Source organism: Salvelinus fontinalis, chromosome 33 (genome assembly GCF_029448725.1).
Source record: "Salvelinus fontinalis isolate EN_2023a chromosome 33, ASM2944872v1, whole genome shotgun sequence".
In the NCBI taxonomy this organism is placed as follows: Eukaryota; Metazoa; Chordata; class Actinopteri; order Salmoniformes; family Salmonidae; genus Salvelinus; species Salvelinus fontinalis.
This window is the reverse complement of record NC_074697.1, coordinates 11,572,447-11,593,341: the sequence shown is the minus strand read 5'-3', so window position 1 is coordinate 11,593,341 and position 20,895 is coordinate 11,572,447. Positions and strand designations below refer to the sequence as shown.

The 20,895-nt window shown below is 48.5% G+C and overlaps 1 pseudogene; it reads right to left on the bottom strand.

Moving 5' to 3' along the window:
- Window positions 1-407: 407 nt before the first annotated feature.
- LOC129832522 (cysteine and histidine-rich domain-containing protein 1-like) lies at window positions 408-9,422 on the bottom strand (annotated as a pseudogene).
- Between the last annotated feature and the right edge of the window lie 11,473 nt (window positions 9,423-20,895).

Here is a 20,895-nt window from a genome sequence, read left to right as displayed (position 1 = left end):
GTGTGGAATAAATGAATAGGTATCAAACACATATGGAAAACACATTTGACTCTGTTCAATTCAGCCATTACAATGGTCCTCCTCTGGTGTGTGTGTGAGAACAGTTTACATTCTGACTGGCTGTCCCCAATTGCTCCTTAGCTACAGGTCCTGATGAGGGATGCTATGGTGATGGCTGCCTGCATCTCTTTAAGTGAGGAGGGATGCTATGGTGATGGCTGCCTGCATCTCTTTAAGTGAGGAGGGATGCTATGGTGATGGCTGCCTGCATCTCTTTAAGTGAGGGGGAAGACCTGATGGTTATTGCCTTCAGACAGTGTTTCAGTGAAGTTCAGCCTCCGCATTCTGAGCAGAATGTCAGAAATAAATACAGAAAGTCCTGCGTAAGTACGATATACATGCTGCTCTCAGCCCATCTTCAACAGGTTCATTAACACATATGGGAGGAGCATGTACCATGTGATTGATTTCATTCTCTGTCTAGTTCTACGCATCCCCATTTCCGATACCATTCCCCCCCCCTCAGTGGGCGTGTTTGTGGGAGAGGGCAGGTCCAGACGGGCCTAGGTGATTGGCTCCTCATTCCCCAGAGAGATCTCCATCTTGGAAGACATCATGTTCACCACGCTGCTACTCACATCGATCACCTTGAAGACATGAGCGGGAGAGGAACTATGACTACCACAGAGATCCTATTAAATGACTTAGAGTTCTAATAATTACTTATATGATGACTACTGTCACAATGAACAGCTCATTGTTACCTACATCATCACTCGTTACCCTCATCTTCACTCGTTACCCTCATCTTCACTCACATCCCATAAGTTGATCTTCTGCTCAAACTCCTTCTCTCCCTCAAAGACCACCTGGATGATCACCTAGAACACAGATATACTAACCACTGACACAAAAGGAAAGCATTTTCAAATATCCGTTAGCCCCTGCGTAGCTGAGCTCTGGGAGAGAGTTCTTGGCATAGATTGAGATGATGACCTGGACCTAGATCATACTCTGGACCTAGTTTTGTCCCATGGAATAAATGTTGTAGATCTTAATGTTTTTCCACATAATCCTGGACTATCGGACCACCATTTTATTACGTTTGCAATCGCAACAAATAATCTGCTCAGACCCCAACCAAGGAGCATCAAAAGTCGTGCTATAAATTCTCAGACAACACAAAAATTCCTTGATGCCCTTCCAGACTCCTTCTTACCTACCCAAGGACAAAAATCAGTTAACCACTTAACTGAGGAACTCAATTTAACCTTGCGCAATACCCTAGATGCAGTTGCACCCCTAAAAACGAAAAACATTTGTCATAAGAAACTAGCTCCCTGGTATACAGAAAATACCCGAGCTTTGAAGCAAGCTTCCAGGAAATTGGGACGGAAATGGCGCCACACCAAACTGGAAGTCTTCTGACTAGCTTGGAAAGACAGTACCGTGCATTACCGAAGAGCCCTCACTGCTGCTCGATCATCCTACTTTTCCAACTTAATCGAGGAAAATAAGAACAATCCAAAATTTATTTTTGATACTGTTGCAAAGCTAACTAAAAAGCAGCATTCCCCAAGAGAGTATGGCTTTCACTTCAGCAGTAATAAATTCATGAACTTCTTTGAGGAAAAGATCATGACCATTAGAAAGCAAATTACGGACTCCTCTTTGAATCTGCGTATTCCTCCAGGGCTTAGCTGTCCTGGATCTGCACAGCTCTGCCAGGGCCTGGGATCAAGAGAGACACTCAAGTGTTTTAGTACTATATCTCTTGACACAATGATGAAAATGATCATGGCCTTAACCTTCAAGCTGCATACTGGATCCTATTCCTACTAAACTACTGAAAGAGCTGCTTCCTGTGCTTGGCCCTCCTATGTTGAACATAATAAACAGCTCTCTATCCACCGGATGTGTACCAAACTCACTAAAAGTGGCAGTGATAAAGCCTCTCTTGAAAAAGCCAAACCTTGACCTGGAAAATATAAAAAACTATCGGCCTATATCGAATCTTCCATTCCTCTCAAATTTTAGAAAAAGCTGTTGCGCAGCAACTCACTGCCTTTCTGAAGACAAACAATGTATACGAAATGATTCAGTCTGGTTTTAGACCCCATCATAGCACTGAGACTGCACTTGTGAAGGTGGTAAATGACCTTTTAATGGCGTCAGACCGAGGCTCTGCATCTGTCCTCGTGCTACTAGACCTTAGTGCTGCCTTTGACACCATCGATCACCACATTCTTTTGGAGAGACTGGAAACCCAAATTGGTCTACACGGACCAGTTCTGGCCTGGTTTAGATCTTACCTGTCGGAAAGATAACAGTTTGTCTCTGTGAATGGTTTGTCCTCTGACAAATCAACTGTGCATTTCGGTGTTCCTCAAGGTTTCGGACCACTATTGTTTTCACTATATATTTTACCTCTTGGGGATGTTATTCGAAAACATAATGTTAACTTTCACTGCTATGCGGATGACACACAGCTGTACATTTCAATGAAACATGGTGAAGCCCCAAAATTGCCCTCACTAGAAGCCTGTGTTTCAGACATAAGGAAGTGGATGGCTGCAAACTTACTACTTTTAAACTCGGACAAAACAGAGATGCTTGTTCTAGGTCCCAAGAAACAAAGAGATCTTCTGTTAAATCTGACAATTCATCTTGATGGTTGTAAAGTCGTCTCGAATAAAACTGTGAAGGACCTCGGCGTTACTCTTGACCCTGATCTCTCTTTTGACGAACATATCAAGACTGTTTCAAGGACAGCTTTTTTCCATCTACGTAACATTGCAAAAATCTGAAATTTTCTGTCAAATGATGCAGAAAAATTAATCCATGCATTTGTTACTTCTAGGTTAGACTACTGCAATGCTCTACTTTCCAGCTACCCGGATAAAGCACTAAATAAACTTCAGTTAGTGCTAAATACGGCTGCTAGAATCCTGACTAGAACCAAGAAATTTGATCATATTACTCCAGTGCTAGCTTCCCTACACTGGCTTCCTGTTAAGGCAAGGGCTGATTTCAAGGTTTTACTGTTAACCTATAAAGCGTTACATGGGCTTGCTCCTACCTATCTTTCCGAGTTGGTCCTGCCGTACATACCAATACGTACGCTACGGTCACAAGACGCAGGCCTCCTAATTGTCCCTAGAATTTCTAAGCAAACAGCGGGAGGCAGGGCTTTCTCCTATAGATCTCCATTTTTATGGAACAGTCTGCCTACCCATGTGAGAGACGCAGACTCGGTCTCAACCTTTAAGTCTTTACTGAAGACTTATCTCTTCAGTAGGTCATATGATTGAGTGTAGTCTGGCCCAGGAGTGTGAAGGTGAACGGAAAGGCTCTGGAGCAACGAACCGCCCTTGCTGTCTCTGCCTGGCCGGTTCCCCTCTCTCCACTGGGATTCTCTGCCTCTAACCCTATTCAGGGGCTGAGTCACTGGCTTACTGGTGCTCTTTCATGCCGTCCCTAGGAGGGGTGCGTCACTTGAGTGGGTTGAGTAACTGCCGTGATCTTCCTGTCTGGGTTGGTGCCCCCCCTTGGTTTGTGCTGTGGTGGAGATCTTTGTTGGCTATACTCGGCCTTGTCTCAGGATTGTAAGTTGGTGGTTGAAGATATCCCTCTAGTGGTGCGGGGGCTGTGCATTGGCAAAGTGGGTGGGGTTATATCCTTCCTGTTTGGCCCTGTCCGGGGATATCTTCGGAGGGGGCCACAGTGTCTCCTGACCGCTCCTGTCTCAGCCTCCAGTATTTATGCTGCAGTAGTTTGTGTCGGGGGGCTAGGGTCAGTTGGTTATACCTGGAGTACTTCTCCTGTCTTATCCAGTGTCCTGTGTGAATTTAAGTATGCCCTCTCTAATTCTCTCGTTCTCTCTTTCTTTCTCTCTGAGAACCTGAGCCCTAGGACCATACGTCAGGACTACCGGGCATGATGACTCCTTGCTGTCCGCCTGGCCTTGCTGCTATTCCAGTTTCAACTGTTCTGCCTGCGGTTACGGAACCCCTACCTGTCCCAGACCTGCTGTTTTCAACTCTTAATGATCGGCTATGAAAAGCCAACAGATTTATTCCTGATTATTATTTGACCATGCTTGTCATTTATGAACATTTTGAAAATCTTGGCTCTCTAATTTTCTCCTTCTTTCTTTCTCTCGGAGGACCTGAGCCCTAGGACCATACGTCGGGACTACCGGGCGTGGTGACACCTTGCTGTCCCCAGTCCGCCTGGCCTTGCTGCTATTCCAGTTTCAACTGTTCTGCCTGCGGTTATGGAACCGCCACCTGTCCCAGACCTGTTGTTTTTCAACTCTTAATGATCGGCTATGAAAAGCCAACTGAAAATTATTCATGATTATTATTTGACCATGCTTGTCACTTATGAACATCTTGGCATAGTTCTGTTATAATCTCCACCCGGGCACAGCCAGAAGATGATTGGCCACCCCTCATAGGGATTGGCCACCCCTCATAGCCTGGTTCCTCTCTAGGTTTCTTCCTAGGTTTTGGCCTTTCTAGGGAGTTTTTCCTAGCCACCGTGCGTCTACACCTGCATTACTAGCTGTTTGGGGTTTTAGGCTGGGTTTCTGTACAGCACTTCGAGATATTAGCTGATGTACGAAGCGCTATATAAAATAAACTTGATTGATTGATGACCTGGCTGCCTGTCTGGTGCCAATCAAACCTACACGGTACCACCTTCATCCCCCGGAGGGGGGGCGAGAGAGAAATAAAGAGGGGGGGGGGGGGTTAGAGAGGGGGGGCATCCGCACTTCTGGTTGTGTGAAACAGAGGCTGCCTAAGTCAGTGCCTGAGCTAAACTCTGAAGGGGTGCTGACCTTGTCTGGTTTCCTCCAGAGGTGACTTCCTGTGGTGCAGCCCTCCTGGGCCAGGAAACAGTTAAAGTCAGACGTCTTCCTCCTACAGCAGCTCCAGAACTTCACCCTGACAGACAGGGAACCAGAACAGAGGCCAACAACAGTCATTGATCGCACATCTATCCAGATATACTGTACAGGAGGAGGACATCAGAATCTCAAGTGTTTTTGGGTCTCACCCCTCGTGGAAGTTGGGGACTCCAGGATGGTGTTTACAGTCCTCGTTACTCCCTGGACCAGAGAAAGACTGCAAGGGAGAGAAACCAGGACACGCACCAACACAATACACTAAATCAAAAGAGCTATTCACCTCATCACTCTCTGAACCATCACTGGAAACATCCTGGTAACTTCTACACACACTGAGAAACGATGAGAATATGAACAGGAGTAGTACTCTACCTTGGAGCAGCCTCCATTCTTACAGCACGTGCTAACCTTCACCTCTTCTAGTGAGAGACAGTGACAGAGAGCCTGTGAGTCACCCACCTCTCAGTCCTATCAGAGCCAGGTTAAAGGTCCATTATGACAGCAGCATACCTGTGTTGTGAGGTTGGCTGTTCTCTGCCAGCTGGAGTTTCTCCAGAGCCTGTCTCAGAGAGGAGAACACCTTCTGCTGAAGTCTGACCAGGGGCTCATCACCACTGAAACACACACGCACACACACGCATGATCACTAAGGATAAACACAAACTGTGTGTGTGTCACCTGAGTAAAGTGTGTTACCAGGGTCGGTGTATCAGCTCCAGTGGTTTAGGAGCCTGAATGATATAGGGGTCACCACGAGGCTTTAGCTCCTCCCCCTTCTCTCTCCTCCCCCTTCTCTCTCCTCCCCCTTCTCTCTCCTCCCCCTTCTCTCTCCTCCCCTCCGAGCTCGTCACCTCCGGCCTGATCGGCTCCGCTGGCTTCTCTCTATTATGGATACCTCTGCTGCAGCCCTGAGGAGAGTAACCCCCTTCTAACTTCTCTCTGTTATGGATACCTCTGCTGCAGCCCTGAGGAGAGTAACCCCCTTCTAACTTCTCTCTGTTATGGATACCTCTGCTGCAGCCCTGAGGAGAGTAACCCCCTTCTAACTTCTCTCTGTTATGGATACCTCTGCTGCAGCCCTGAGGAGAGTAACCCCCTTCTAACTTCTCTCTGTTATGGATACCTCTGCTGCAGCCCTGAGGAGAGTAACCCCCTTCTAACTTCTCTCTGTTATGGATACCTCTGCTGCAGCCCTGAGGAGAGTAACCCCCTTCTAACTTCTCTCTGTTATGGATACCTCTGCTGCAGCCCTGAGGAAAGTACCCTTCTAACTTCTCTCTGTTATGGATACCTCTGCTGCAGCCCTGAGGAGAGTAACCCCCTTCTAACTTCTCTCTGTTATGAATACCTCTGCTGCAGCCCTGAGGAGAGTAACCCCCTTCTAACTTCTCTCTGTTATGGATACCTCTGCTGCAGCCCTGAGGAGAGTAACCCCCTTCTAACTTCTCTCTGTTATGGATACCTCTGCTGCAGCCCTGAGGAGAGTAACCCCCTTCTAACTTCTCTCTGTTATGGATACCTCTGCTGCAGCCCTGAGGAGATAAACACACCCTTTAACTTGAGCATGTCCACATTTAATACTGAACACTTCTGAAACTTTACAAAGGCTTCTTCTCTTCTATGTCAGAGAGGGAGCAGAAAGAGCCGGAGGGGTTAACTCACCTCTATGCTGAGGAAGTCTGAGAAGTCTGTGGTGCGTCTCGTGCAGCAGGACCAGCCCTACAGGACACAGTCAGGTCAACCACAATATGGGTTCATTACCCACAGAGTCAATAGTCTATAATAAAATCTTTCTCCACCTCGTGTCCTCTCCATCTGCTTTTGTCACCTATCTTTTGTGTTCAGGTAAGTGGAGATGAATGAGAGGTGATTAGGAGAGGAGACCGCTGTACATTTACCAGATGCTTTTATCCAGAGCAACTTACAGGAGAAAGTGCCTTGCTCAAGGGCACGTCGACAGATGTCTCACCTAGCCGGCTCTGGGATTCGAACCAGCAGCCTTACTCACATACTATGTTTAGTGGTTCTGTCAGGGTATGGTTGACCCTACCTTAAGAGCATCGTGAAAAACTGGCACACCAGGGTGAAAGGTACAGTCATCTATGGAGGAGAAAATTCATTAATGTGATAGTTATGTCCGTATTTTGCTCTATCTAGCTTCATAAAACATATGAAAATACATATATTTCATTGTATCAACACTTTCCTTTCAGATCATACAAAAAATGTTGGTGATCCGCCCTGGTTATATCTACGTCTCTGCCGTGTTCCGTGCGATACCGTAACGGGAGTGGCGCACAAAAATCCACAAAGTGTGGGGTTTTGCAAAGCTTAGCGTGCTAAAAGAACTATAAACTAGAAGGATTTTGCATTAATTAAAGTTTAAGCTACTGACTCATGTAGGCCTGACATTTGTCTTTGTTCTCAGGAGTAACAGTTCTCATAGCCTAACCATGAGGCCACAGCCTGAAATATGTGTGTATGCAACAATGTAAGATATGAACAATAATGTGTGTGTGTGTGTGTGGCAAGAAGGGCTCTGTACTGTGTGACCGAAACTGTGCTAATCTTAGAGAGGCACAGGAGGGGTGTAGAGGGAGGGGGTGAATCAGGAGACTGCTGACTGTGGTGTATAGACAATAACAATAACAGTATAGACAATAACAGATAAACTATACACACGAAGAACATCTGTGAGGTTCTGAGTTATGCACTCTAACCCAATACTATAACACATGTGATTGAATATTAGCAACTGTTGGCCTGGGAGCCTGGGTGTCTGTGTGTGTGTGCTGGAAGTAACAGTTAGCCCCAGATAAGTGTGCTGGGAAGCTGTAGTTAGCCTTGAGCGAGAACAGTGGGCTTTGTATACAGATGCAAATAGCTCAGACAATGTTTCAGAGCTGTCTGACCTCAGTCTCTGGGGTGAGGGAGCGTAATCTACCCAGCAACAGCGCCGGGACACCAAAGAGCTCTAAGTGGCTGGGACTAGCTTAAGCGCCAACACCAACGATAGGCTGGGTGAGTCTAAACCACGCCCAGTCTCTACTCTGACAGGCCGGCTCGGAAGCGGGAACTATCTCTGTCATGAGTATATTATAATATCTATGTCAGGAACAAATCAGTTCTGTCTTATCCTGCGTGATCACACAGTGAACCCGTATATACGGAAATTGCATTTGCCATTTATTAACTTTTGAATCAAACAATTATTTTAATCAAGTTCAGGTGTGATATTGTTCCTATCTCAGTTGAACCTTCGCAGCCTTAACAAAAGGCACACGTTTGCAGCTGTCACTTGCTAATAATAAAGAACGTGTACAACATTCAACTAACCCTAAACTGAGAATGCCGTGTGTAGACATTCATAGGTTGTTATATACAGCCAGTTAAATTGATTTTTAGCTACACTTACCACCAGGGTTGTCGTCTGGGTCAAATCGTTGTCCGCAACCTTTGTTGTAGCACATCAACGTCATGATGAACGAACTGAGACAACTCGTCGGGCTATTAAAATATACTATATTCAATTAGGATGTAAAGCAGCCAGATGTTTAATACAATATTTTTATGTATATTATGCAGTTGATAAGCGTGCTTGGCCATGCGTTTCCTCCTGTACATTTGCCGCACACAGTTCCGGGAAATTCCGGTGGGGTTCGGGAACTTTCGTTAACCAGCCAGCCAGTGCTGTTTGCAGGCATGTAAGAAGAGATGAAGCAAGACAGATAACTGCACTCAATCTGTCAAGATCTTTCTTCTCCAGCAGGTGGCGTTTTTTCGCTCATCAAGCAAGGAGTTTTTTATATGGAGGTCAATGAGTGTCGAATTTGGTTAACAAACAATGTAATGGTTTATTTGATCGAATAGATGTTTCGTAATGATTAGGATGTAATGAGTGTATGTGTGTGTGTGTGAGTGAGAGCGAGACAGGGAGAGTGTCAGTACCTTGAAGTCGAGTTTTCCTTGGCATATGTCGATCCCGTTCATGACAAACACAGCACTTTGCAGTCTGGCTGCTCCAGAAAGTCCATGGAGCGTGTCTCATTGTGGTACGTCTGCAGCAGCTCCAACTTACTCATGTCCTTCTTCTCAAATATGTTCCGCTCCCTCAGCGACTGCATCTCCCAGAACACAAACGGAATGTCCAAATTAGCCCATTCCTCTGCCCAATCACGCTGTCTGGGAAGGCGACCTGTGAGGGGAATCGGGCTGAACCTCATGCAGGGGGTTGACCCCGCTGTGGAGATTTAGGGTTCAACGTAGACATACTTATGGTACAGATGCTGGCCCGCCCGGGGAACACCCTCATAGATACAGTTGTCTCTTCACATCAGACCACACTTCAACATACTGAATCACAGCTAAATAAAGGGAGAGAGAGAGAGAGGGAAGGAAGAGAGGGAGACAGAGAGGGAAGAGAGAGAGAGGGAAAAGAGAGGGAAGAGACAGAGAGAGAGAGAAGAGACAGAGAGAGAGAGAGGGAAGAGACAGATAGAGGGGAGGAAGAGAGGGAGACAGAGAGGGAAGAGAGAGAGAGGGAAGGAAGAGAGGGAAGAGACAGAGAGAGAGAGAGAGGGAAGAGACAGAGAGAGAGAGAGGGAAGAGACAGATAGAGGGGAGGAAGAGAGGGAGACAGAGGGAAACAGAGAGAGGGAAACAGAGAGGGAAACATAGAGAGGGAAGGAAGAGAGAGGGAAACAGAGAGAGGGGAAGGAAGAGAGAGGGAAACAGAGAGGGGGAAGGAAGAGAGAGGGAAGGAAGAGAGAGGGAAACAGAGAGGGGGAAGGAAGAGAGAGGGAAGGAAGAGAGAGGGAAGGAAGAGAGAGGGAAGGAAGAGAGAGGGAAGGAAGAGAGAGGGAAGGAAGAGAGAGGGAAGGAAGAGAGAGGGAAGGAAGAGAGGGGGAAACAGAGAGGGGGAAGGAAGAGAGAGGGAAGAGAGAGAGAGGGAAGGAAGAGAGAGGGAAGGAAGAGAGAGGGAAGGAAGAGAGAGGGAAGGAAGAGAGAGGGAAGGAAGAGAGAGGGAAGGAAGAGAGAGGGAAGGAAGAGAGAGGGAAACAGAGAGGGGGAAGGAAGAGAGAGGGAAGGAAGAGAGAGGGAAGGAAGAGAGAGGGAAGGAAGAGAGGGGGAAGGAAGAGAGAGGGAAGGAAGAGAGAGGGAAGGAAGAGAGAGGGAAGGAAGAGAGAGGGAAACAGAGAGGGGGAAGGAAGAGAGAGGGAAACAGAGAGGGGGAAACAGAGAGAGGGAAACAGAGAGGGGGAAGGAAGAGAGAGGGAAGGAAGAGAGAGGGAAGGAAGAGAGAGGGAAGGAAGAGAGGGGGAAGGAAGAGAGGGAAACAGAGAGGGGGAAGGAAGAGAGAGGGAAACAGAGAGGGGGAAGGAAGAGAGAGGGAAACAGAGAGAGGGAAGGAAGAGAGAGGGAAACAGAGAGGGGGAAGGAAGAGAGAGGGAAACAGAGAGGGGGAAGGAAGAGAGAGGGAAACAGAGAGGGGGAAACAGAGAGAGGGAAACAGAGAGGGGGAAGGAAGAGAGAGGGAAGGAAGAGAGAGGGAAGGAAGAGAGAGGGAAGGAAGAGAGGGGGAAGGAAGAGAGAGGGAAGGAAGAGAGAGGGAAACAGAGAGGGGGAAGGAAGAGAGAGGGAGGGAAGAGAGAGGGAAGGAAGAGAGAGGGAAGGAAGAGAGGGGGAAGGAAGAGAGAGGGAAGGAAGAGAGAGGGAAACAGAGAGGGGGAAGGAAGAGAGAGGGAAGGAAGAGAGAGGGAAGGAAGAGAGAGGGAAGGAAGAGAGGGGGAAGGAAGAGAGAGGGAAGGAAGAGAGAGGGAAACAGAGAGGGGGAAGGAAGAGAGAGGGAAGGAAGAGAGGGGGAAGGAAGAGAGAGGGAAGGAAGAGAGGGGGAAACAGAGAGGGGGAAGGAAGAGAGAGGGAAGAGAGAGAGAGGGAAGGAAGAGAGAGGGAAGGAAGAGAGAGGGAAGGAAGAGAGAGGGAAGGAAGAGAGAGGGAAGGAAGAGAGAGGGAAGGAAGAGAGAGGGAAGGAAGAGAGAGGGAAACAGAGAGGGGGAAGGAAGAGAGAGGGAAACAGAGAGGGGGAAGGAAGAGAGAGGGAAACAGAGAGGGGGAAGGAAGAGAGAGGGAAACAGAGAGGGGGAAGGAAGAGAGAAGGAAGGAAGAGAGGGGGAAGGAAGAGAGAGGGAAGGAAGAGAGAGGGAAACAGAGAGGGGGAAGGAAGAGAGAGGGAAACAGAGAGGGGGAAGGAAGAGAGAGGGAAACAGAGAGAGGGAAGGAAGAGAGAGGGAAACAGAGAGGGGGAAGGAAGAGAGAGGGAAGGAAGAGAGAGGGAAACAGAGAGGGGGAAGGAAGAGAGAGGGAAACAGAGAGAGGGAAGGAAGAGAGAGGGAAGGAAGAGAGAGGGAAACAGAGAGGGGGAAGGAAGAGAGAGGGAAGGAAGAGAGAGGGAAACAGAGAGGGGGAAGGAAGAGAGAGGGAAACAGAGAGGGGGAAGGAAGAGAGAGGGAAACAGAGAGGGGGAAGGAAGAGAGAGGGAAGGAAGAGAGGGGGAAGGAAGAGAGAGGGAAGGAAGAGAGAGGGAAGGAAGAGAGAGGGAAACAGAGAGGGGGAAGGAAGAGAGAGGGAAACAGAGAGGGGGAAGGAAGAGAGAGGGAAGGAAGAGAGGGGGAAGGAAGAGAGAGGGAAGGAAGAGAGAGGGAAGGAAGAGAGAGGGAAACAGAGAGGGGGAAGGAAGAGAGAGGGAAACAGAGAGAGGGAAGGAAGAGAGAGGGAAGGAAGAGAGAGGGAAGGAAGAGAGAGGGAAACAGAGAGGGGGAAGGAAGAGAGAGGGAAACAGAGAGGGGGAAGGAAGAGAGAGGGAAGGAAGAGAGGGGGAAGGAAGAGAGAGGGAAGGAAGAGAGAGGGAAACAGAGAGGGGGAAGGAAGAGAGAGGGAAACAGAGAGGGGGAAGGAAGAGAGAGGGAAACAGAGAGAGGGAAGGAAGAGAGAGGGAAACAGAGAGGGGGAAGGAAGAGAGAGGGAAGGAAGAGAGAGGGAAACAGAGAGGGGGAAGGAAGAGAGAGGGAAACAGAGAGAGGGAAGGATGAGAGAGGGAAGGAAGAGAGAGGGAAACAGAGAGGGGGAAGGAAGAGAGAGGGAAGGAAGAGAGAGGGAAACAGAGAGGGGGAAGGAAGAGAGAGGGAAACAGAGAGGGGGAAGGAAGAGAGAGGGAAACAGAGAGGGAAGGAAGAGAGAGGGAAACAGAGAGGGGGAAGGAAGAGAGAGGGAAGGAAGAGAGGGGGAAGGAAGAGAGGGGGAAGGAAGAGAGAGGGAAGGAAGAGAGAGGGAAGGAAGAGAGAGGGAAGGAAGAGAGGGGGAAGGAAGAGAGAGGGAAGGAAGAGAGAGGGAAACAGAGAGGGGGAAGGAAGAGAGAGGGAAGGAAGAGAGGGGGAAGGAAGAGAGAGGGAAACAGAGAGAGGGAAGGAAGAGAGAGGGAAACAGAGAGGGGGAAGGAAGAGAGAGGGAAGGAAGAGAGAGGGAAGGAAGAGAGAGGGAAGGAAGAGAGGGGGAAGGAAGAGAGAGGGAAGGAAGAGAGAGGGAAACAGAGAGGGGGAAGGAAGAGAGAGGGAAACAGAGAGAGGGAAGGAAGAGAGAGGGAAACAGAGAGGGGGAAGGAAGAGAGAGGGAAGGAAGAGAGAGGGAAACAGAGGGGGGGAAGGAAGAGAGAGGGAAACAAAGAGAGGGAAGGAAGAGAGAGGGAAGGAAGAGAGAGGGAAACAGAGAGGGGGAAGGAAGAGAGAGGGAAGGAAGAGAGAGGGAAACAGAGAGGGGGAAGGAAGAGAGAGGGAAACAGAGAGGGGGAAGGAAGAGAGAGGGAAACAGAGAGGGGGAAGGAAGAGAGAGGGAAACAGAGAGGGGGAAGGAAGAGAGAGGGAAACAGAGAGGGGGAAGGAAGAGAGAGGGAAGGAAGAGAGGGGGAAGGAAGAGAGAGGGAAGGAAGAGAGAGGGAAACAGAGAGGGGGAAGGAAGAGAGAGGGAAACAGAGAGGGGGAAGGAAGAGAGAGGGAAACAGAGAGAGGGAAGGAAGAGAGAGGGAAACAGAGAGGGGGAAGGAAGAGAGAGGGAAGGAAGAGAGAGGGAAACAGAGAGGGGGAAGGAAGAGAGAGGGAAACAGAGAGAGGGAAGGAAGAGAGAGGGAAGGAAGAGAGAGGGAAACAGAGAGGGGGAAGGAAGAGAGAAGGAAGGAAGAGAGAGGGAAACAGAGAGGGGGAAGGAAGAGAGAGGGAAACAGAGAGGGGGAAGGAAGAGAGAGGGAAGGAAGAGAGGGGGAAGGAAGAGAGAGGGAAGGAAGAGAGAGGGAAACAGAGAGGGGGAAGGAAGAGAGAGGGAAACAGAGAGGGGGAAGGAAGAGAGAGGGAAACAGAGAGAGGGAAGGAAGAGAGAGGGAAACAGAGAGGGGGAAGGAAGAGAGAGGGAAGGAAGAGAGAGGGAAACAGAGAGGGGGAAGGAAGAGAGAGGGAAACAGAGAGAGGGAAGGAAGAGAGAGGGAAGGAAGAGAGAGGGAAACAGAGAGGGGGAAGGAAGAGAGAGGGAAGGAAGAGAGAGGGAAACAGAGAGGGGGAAGGAAGAGAGAGGGAAACAGAGAGGGGGAAGGAAGAGAGAGGGAAACAGAGAGGGGGAAGGAAGAGAGAGGGAAACAGAGAGGGGGAAGGAAGAGAGGGGGAAGGAAGAGAGGGGGAAGGAAGAGAGGGGGAAGGAAGAGAGAGGGAAGGAAGAGAGAGGGAAGGAAGAGAGAGGGAAGGAAGAGAGGGGGAAGGAAGAGAGAGGGAAGGAAGAGAGAGGGAAACAGAGAGGGGGAAGGAAGAGAGAGGGAAAGAAGAGAGGGGGAAGGAAGAGAGAGGGAAACAGAGAGAGGGAAGGAAGAGAGAGGGAAACAGAGAGGGGGAAGGAAGAGAGAGGGAAGGAAGAGAGAGGGAAGGAAGAGAGAGGGAAGGAAGAGAGAGGGAAGGAAGAGAGAGGGAAACAGAGAGGGAAGGAAGAGAGAGGGAAGGAAGAGAGGGGGAAGGAAGAGAGAGGGAAGGAAGAGAGGGGGAAGGAAGAGAGAGGGAAGGAAGAGAGAGGGAAACAGAGAGGGGGAAGGAAGAGAGAGGGAAGGAAGAGAGAGGGAAGGAAGAGAGAGGGAAGGAAGAGAGAGGGAAGGAAGAGAGAGGGAAGGAAGAGAGAGGGAAGGAAGAGAGAGGGAAACAGAGAGGGGGAAGGAAGAGAGAGGGAAGGAAGAGAGGGGGAAACAGAGAGGGGGAAGGAAGAGAGAGGGAAGAGAGAGAGAGGGAAGGAAGAGAGAGGGAAGGAAGAGAGAGGGAAGGAAGAGAGAGGGAAGGAAGAGAGAGGGAAGGAAGAGAGAGGGAAGGAAGAGAGAGGGAAGGAAGAGAGAGGGAAGGAAGAGAGAGGGAAACAGAGAGGGGGAAGGAAGAGAGAGGGAAACAGAGAGGGGGAAGGAAGAGAGAGGGAAACAGAGAGGGAAGGAAGAGAGAGGGAAACAGAGAGGGGGAAGGAAGAGAGAGGGAAGGAAGAGAGGGGGAAGGAAGAGAGGGGGAAGGAAGAGAGAGGGAAGGAAGAGAGAGGGAAGGAAGAGAGAGGGAAGGAAGAGAGGGGGAAGGAAGAGAGAGGGAAGGAAGAGAGAGGGAAACAGAGAGGGGGAAGGAAGAGAGAGGGAAGGAAGAGAGAGGGAAGGAAGAGAGAGGGAAACAGAGAGAGGGAAGGAAGAGAGAGGGAAGGAAGAGAGAGGGAAGGAAGAGAGGGGGAAGGAAGAGAGAGGGAAACAGAGAGAGGGAAGGAAGAGAGAGGGAAACAGAGAGAGGGAAGGAAGAGAGAGGGAAGGAAGAGAGAGGGAAGGAAGAGAGGGGGAAGGAAGAGAGAGGGAAGGAAGAGAGAGGGAAACAGAGAGGGGGAAGGAAGAGAGAGGGAAGGAAGAGAGAGGGAAGGAAGAGAGAGGGAAGGAAGAGAGGGGGAAGGAAGAGAGAGGGAAGGAAGAGAGAGGGAAACAGAGAGGGGGAAGGAAGAGAGAGGGAAGGAAGAGAGAGGGAAGGAAGAGAGAGGGAAGGAAGAGAGAGGGAAGGAAGAGAGAGGGAAACAGAGAGGGGGAAGGAAGAGAGAGGGAAGGAAGAGAGGGGGAAGGAAGAGAGAGGGAAACAGAGAGAGGGAAGGAAGAGAGAGGGAAGGAAGAGAGAGGGAAGGAAGAGAGAGGGAAGGAAGAGAGGGGGAAGGAAGAGAGAGGGAAGGAAGAGAGAGGGAAACAGAGAGGGGGAAGGAAGAGAGAGGGAAGGAAGAGAGAGGGAAGGAAGAGAGGGGGAAGGAAGAGAGAGGGAAGGAAGAGAGAGGGAAACAGAGAGGGGGAAGGAAGAGAGAGGGAAGGAAGAGAGAGGGAAGGAAGAGAGAGGGAAGGAAGAGAGAGGGAAGGAAGAGAGAGGGAAGGAAGAGAGAGGGAAGGAAGAGAGAGGGAAGGAAGAGAGAGGGAAGGAAGAGAGAGGATAACAGAGAGGGGGAAGGAAGAGAGAGGGAAGGAAGAGAGGGGGAAACAGAGAGGGGGAAGGAAGAGAGAGGGAAGGAAGAGAGGGGGAAGGAAGAGAGAGGGAAGGAAGAGAGAGGGAAGGAAGAGAGGGGGAAGGAAGAGAGGGGGAAGGAAGAGAGAGGGAAGGAAGAGAGAGGGAAGGAAGAGAGAGGGAAGGAAGAGAGAGGGAAACAGAGAGAGGGAAGGAAGAGAGAGGGAAGGAAGAGAGGGGGAAGGAAGAGAGAGGGAAGGAAGAGAGGGGGAAGGAAGAGAGAGGGAAGGAAGAGAGGGGGAAGGAAGAGAGAGGGAAGGAAGAGAGAGGGAAGGAAGAGAGAGGGAAGGAAGAGAGGGGGAAGGAAGAGAGAGGGAAGGAAGAGAGGGGGAAGGAAGAGAGAGGGAAGGAAGAGAGAGGGAAGGAAGAGAGGGGGAAGGAAGAGAGAGGGAAGGAAGAGAGAGGGAAGGAAGAGAGAGGGAAGGAAGAGAGAGGGAAACAGAGAGGGGGAAGGAAGAGAGAGGGAAGGAAGAGAGAGGGAAACAGAGAGGGGGAAGGAAGAGAGAGGGAAGGAAGAGAGAGGGAAACAGAGAGGGGGAAGGAAGAGAGAGGGAAGGAAGAGAGAGGGAAACAGAGAGGGGGAAGGAAGAGAGGGGGAAGGAAGAGAGAGGGAAGGAAGAGAGAGGGAAGGAAGAGAGGGGGAAGGAAGAGAGAGGGAAGGAAGAGAGAGGGAAGGAAGAGAGAGGGAAACAGAGAGGGGGAAGGAAGAGAGCGGGAAACAGAGAGGGGGAAGGAAGAGAGAGGGAAGGAAGAGAGAGGGAAACAGAGAGGGGGAAACAGAGAGGGAAACAGAGAGGGGGAAGGAAGAGAGAGGGAAGGAAGAGAGAGGGAAGGAAGAGAGAGGGAAACAGAGAGAGGGAAGGAAGAGAGAGGGAAGGAAGAGAGAGGGAAGGAAGAGAGAGGGAAGGAAGAGAGAGGGAAGGAAGAGAGAGGGAAACAGAGAGGGGGAAGGAAGAGAGAGGGAAACAGAGAGAGGGAAGGAAGAGAGAGGGAAACAGAGAGAGGGAAGGAAGAGAGAGGGAAACAGAGAGAGGGAAGGAAGAGAGAGGGAAACAGAGAGAGGGAAGGAAGAGAGAGGGAAACAGAGAGAGGGAAGGAAGAGAGAGGGAAACAGAGAGAGGGAAGGAAGAGAGAGGGAAACAGAGAGAGGGAAGGAAGAGAGAGGGAAGGAAGAGAGAGGGAAACAGAGAGAGGGAAGAGAGAGGGAAACAGAGAGAGGGAAGAGAGAGAGAGACGGAAGGAAGAGAGAGGGAAGGAAGAGTATCTCAGTTATTTAAATTACTTATCAATTCCTTTATTTTAAGAAAAAAAAAAAACTAGTTAAATATGGGAATGTACTTGGAAATATATGTGGACATTTTTAGAGAATACTCAAATACACCGATTCAAATACACTCCCATGCATTTAACCCAGTTATTAAATACATATTTTAATAGTGGTGTAAAGTACTACTTAAGTTGTTTTTTGGGGTATCTGTACTTTACTATTTATATTTTGGACAACTTTTAATTTTACTTCACTACATTCCTAAAGAAAATATGTACTTTTTACATTTTCCCTGACACCCAAAAGTGCTCATTACGTTTTGAATGCTTAGCAGGACAGGACAATTGTCAAATTCACACACTTTTAACATCCCTGGTCATCTCTTCTGCCTCTGATGTGGTGGACTCACTAAATATTATTATTAGTTTGTAAATTATGTGTGTTGGAGTGTGCCCATGGCTTTTAAAAAAAGAAAATGGTGTTGTCTGGTTTGCTTAATATAAGGATTTTGAAATGATGTATACTTTTACAATTCATTCTTAAGTATATTTTAGCAATTACATTTACTTTTGATACTTAAGTACATTTAAAACCAAATACTTTTAGACTTTTACTCAAATTTCACTTTTACTTGAGTCATTTTCTATGAAGATATCTTTACTTTTACTACAGTATGACTTGTGTACTTTTTTCACTACTGTATTTGAAAGTATTTTCAAATACAATTTGGTTGACTATTATTTTTTATTTATTTTTTACAAATAACCATTCAAACACTCAAATAAAAGTAATTGTTTTGGTCTGTGTATTTTCAAATACTCAAATGCACAGATAAAGTATTTAAATAATATTTTACCCTCATTTTATCAAGTGAATTGATTGAGAAAGCATTCTCATTTACAGCAACGACCTGGGGATTAGTTACAGGGAAGAGGGATGAATGAGCCAATTGGAATGTGGGGATAATTAGACGGCCATGATGGCCAGATTGGTAATTCAGCCAGGACACCGAGGTTAACACACCTCCTCTTACGATAAGGGCCAAGGGGTCTTTAGTGACCACAGAGTCAGAACACCAGTTTAACAGCCTATCCGAAAGAAAGCACCCTACACAGGGCAATGTCCCCAGTCACTGCCCTGGGGTATTGGGATATTATATTTTAGACCTGAGGAAAGAGTGCGCCTCCTACTGGCCCTCCAACACCACTTCCAGCAGCATCTGGTCTCCCATCCAGGGACTGACCAGGACCAACCCTGCTTAGTTTCAGAGGAAACCAGCGGTGGGATGCTGGGTGCTATGCTGCTGGCTAAATGATTTGAAACCAGATCTATTCTGGTTTGGTCAGTGAAAGAAAGTTCTGGTTCTTTCCCCTCTTGCACTTCCTCTCCAGTTCCTGGGCCTGCTGGGGTTTCTTTATGCTCTCCAGCATGCAGAGCGCCACCCGCAGGTCGTACAGTTTATCAGAAACCGAAAGCCCTTTATGAACAGACATAATGTTATACCAAGGCACCGTCTCTAATGACAACCTATTCTTCACATAGTTTGTTTTGTAGTAAGCAGTGAAACACCTCCCGGCACAACACCTCTCTCCTATTGGACCTAGATAGTTGGACCTAGATAGTTGGACCTAGATAGTTGGACCTAGATAGTTGGACCTAGATAGTTGGACCTAGATAGTTGGACCTAGATAGTTGGACCTAGATAGTTGGACCTAGATAGTTGGACCTAGATAGTTGGACCTAGATAGTTTGTGTGCATTGATATGTAGGCTACGTGTGCCTTTAATTTTTATAAATGTAGTTCTGTCTTTGAGCTGTTCTTGTCTATTAATGTTCTGTATTATGTTATTCTGTATTATGTTTCATGGTTTGTGTGGAGCCCAGGAAGAGTAGCTGCTGCTTTTGCAACATCTGATGGGGATCCTAATGAAATAGCAAATACCACTAACAGGGTGTGACTGTAGTAAGCAGTGCTCTAACAGGGTGTGACTGTCATAAGCAGTGCACTAACAGGGTATGACTGTCATAAGCTGTGCACTAACAGGGTGTGACTGTAGTAAGCAGTGCACTAACAGGGTGTGACTGCAGTAAGCAGTGCACTAACAGGGTGTGATTGTAGTAAGCAGTGCACTAATAGGGTGTGACTGCAGTAAGCAGTGCACTAACAGGGTGTGATTGTAGTAAGCAGTGCACTAACAGGGTGTGACTGCCGTAAGCAGTGCACTAACAGGGTGTGACTGTCGTAAGCAGTGCACTAACAGGGTGTGACTGCCGTAAGCAGTGCACTAACAGGGTGTGACTGTCGTAAGCAGTGCACTAACAGGGTGTGATTGTAGTAAGCAGTGCACTAACAGGGTGTGATTGTAGTAAGCAGTGCACTAACAGGGTGTGACTGTAAATGTTTGGTAGCCTTCACAGAAGAGCTCCAGCATCTTATCCACTAGGTCCAGCGTATCGCTCTCCTCCAGGTCAGCCATGGAGAAGGAGGGCGCTTAAACAGGTGTAACTCAGGACTACTCAGGGCAGTCAGAGAACTCTGCAAGACAAGAGAGAGGAAAGGGAGGAGAGAGAGTTGACACACATACTCTCATAGCAAGAGAATGACAGATCAGACACAGTTTCTACCTCCACACTCACATTGGTGAAAACACACCCACCTTGAATATGTAGGGCAGGTCTGGCTGTTGCTCGTCATCCCCCCCTTCCTGTGATTGGTCCTCAGGCTCGACGGGGGCGGGGGCTCAGGGGAGTCTGCCTGGGTGGGCTGCTCTCATCCCTGTGTGTGTGTTACCTCTATGTGTGTGTGTGTGTGTGTGTGTGTGTGTTACCTCTATGTGTGTGTGTGTGTGTGTGTGTGTTACCTCTATGTGTGTGTGTGTGTGTGTGTGTGTTACCTCTGTGTGTGTTACCTCTATGTGTGTGTGTTACCTCTATGTGTGTGTGTTACCTCTATGTGTGTGTTTTACCTCTATGTGTGTGTGTTACCTCTGTGTGTGTTACCTCTGTGTGTGTGTGTGTGTGTGTGTGTTACCCCTATGTGTGTGTGTGTTACCCCTATGTGTGTGTGTGTGTGTGTTACCCCTATGTGTGTGTGTTACCCCTGTGTGTGTGTCTGTGTGTGTGTTACCCCTGTGTGTGTCTGTGTGTGTGTTACCCCTGTGTGTGTGTCTGTGTGTGTGTTACCCCTGTGTGTGTGTCTGTGTGTGTTACCCCTGTGTGTGTGTTACCCCTGTGTGTGTGTCTGTGTGTGTGTTACCCCTGTGTGTGTGTCTGTGTGTGTGTTACCCCTGTGTGTGTGTTGCATCTCTGGACACACTGGTTATACAGGGTGAGGTCACCGCATGTGTGGGAGGTATCTGAGGCATGTTGAGTGGGACTAGGGGCTCTGCAGTAAACGAAGACAATAATAACTATCCTAAACAACAGTGTACAAGGCATAATGACATTTGAGAGAGACATAAAGCGAGGCATAAAGCAATCACAGGTGTTGATTGGGAGAGCTAGCTAAGACAACAACAGCTAATCAGCTAAGACAACAACAACAGGTAAAATGGCGATGAATGGGCAGAGGGTCGGTTAACTACACACAGAGCCTGAGTTCGGGACTAGGGCTGACAGATAAACAAAAAAATTAACAAAGTGGAGTACCGTGATAAATGAACAGTCCAGCAGGCATCAGCTATGTAGCCAGTATATGTGTAATACCCAGTGATAGCATAGTGTGAGTGGTGAAGAGTTGTGTAGCACAGCCAGAAGAGGACTGGCCACCCCTCATAGCCTGGATCCTCTCTAGGTTTCTTCCTAGGTTCTGGCCTTTCTAGGGAGTTTTTCCTAGCCACCGTGCTTCTACACCTGCATTGCTTGCTGTTTGGGGTTTTAGGCTGGGTTTCTGTACAGCACTTTGAGATATCAGCTGATGTAAGAAGGGCTATATAAATAAATGTGATTTTGAGTTGTGTAGTTCCAGTTTACCAGAAAAGCTCTGAGCCTCTGATGTTCTCGTCCTCTTCTCCACGGAAGCCATAACTAGAGGGAGGTCTCTCCTGGTTCCAGCTACCCTGCAGGATCCTGACAGCAAATAAAACCGGTTCACTGTTCTCTAAACGTGTATTACTAAATTGCATAGGCTGTGGTTG